Consider the following 1,501-nt stretch of genomic DNA (forward strand, 5'->3'; position numbering starts at 1 on the left):
GTCATGCTTACAATAATCTCAACGCTGCCACTATTCCAGCACAGACGCCGATTACTAGAAAGGATGTTCTTCAGAACAATACGGTGTGATGTACGAAGTACAGTGCACTCGATTTGGTAGGTGGATATTATCAATTGCTCATGAGAGCGAGTGACATTCCGTTGACAGCGATAAGCACTCCGAGCGGCATGCTCTGGGAGTGGCTGGTGATGCCCCAAGGGCAGTCAAATGCACCAGCGACATTTAATCGTCTTGTGACGTAGTTGTTCGGGCCCCACAGGGTGTATGCACAGACATACTTTGACGACATTTCCGTTCACAGTCGTGCGGAGCACGGGAGGACGGATGAGAAGAACCACTTCGTCCATCTAAAAGCGGTGCTCGAGTGCATGCGCACAAACAAACTATACGCCAATGCAGACAAGTGCATCTTTGGCGCAGAAGAGATTCCCTTTATAGAGTGCTTCATTGGGAAGCGTGGCCTTCGAGCGGATCCCGCTAAGGTCAAGCACATTGCAGATTGGCCAATCCAACGAACCAGAAGGACCTGCGTAAGTGGCTTGGTCTTGCCAATTACTTGCACAAGTACAGCGTAAGTTTCGCAGAAATGGCCCGGCCATTGTCCAATCTCTTGGTAAAGGATGTGGAATGGTGTTGGAACACCGAACACTAGAAAGCTTTTGACGGGGTCAAAGACAGCCTCCTGCATGCACCAATACTGACACTGCTAGACCCTGATCGTCCTTTCAGCATCGTCTGTTAAGCTTCAGACTTTGCCATCGGCTGTGCACTGCTGCAAGCAGACGCCGAGAGGTGAGATCGGGTGATCGCGTTCGAATCCCGACAGCTCAATGCTGCAGAGAAGTACTACCCAGTTCATGACAAGGAGCTACTTGAGATGAAGCATGTTCAGGGTCCACCTACTCGGCTCCAAGCCGTTTGTGAACTATAGAGATCATGCGTCATTACGCACTGCGACTCAGCCGCTCCACCTCTCGCAGAGGATGGCTAGATAGCTATCCTACTTTGCGGAATATAACTTTAGATGTGTGTAGCGTCGCTACGTGCTCTAGGGAGCAAGGAGTTTATAAAATCGGACAAGAAATCGTCATCAAGACTGGTTGCAAGATTGCACCGATATTCGTTGAATAATTGTTTGCTTTATTTTAGCACCGATTCAACGGATACACCACGAATTGTGGTTCCTCATGATATGAATTTGAAATATCGCATCCTCTATGAGGCTCACGACACGCCACTCAGTGATCATCTCGTTCGTGAGAAAACGTACAACTCTGTGAGTCACCACTATTGGTGGCCCAAGCTGTACAATTGGACAAGCACCTATGTGCGCACTTGTGAGACGTGTCAACTGGTGAAACCCTCTCCAAATGCGGCTGCGCCGCCGGTCAACTTACCGGTACCCACTGGGTGCTGGCAGTTCATAAGTTTGGACTTTGTGTTTGGCCTGCCGAAAGATTCGGTGGGCAACACGGGTGTC

This window comes from Plasmopara halstedii, assembly GCF_900000015.1.
Source record: "Plasmopara halstedii genome assembly, contig: Scaffold_54, whole genome shotgun sequence".
In the NCBI taxonomy this organism is placed as follows: domain Eukaryota; phylum Oomycota; class Peronosporomycetes; order Peronosporales; family Peronosporaceae; genus Plasmopara; species Plasmopara halstedii.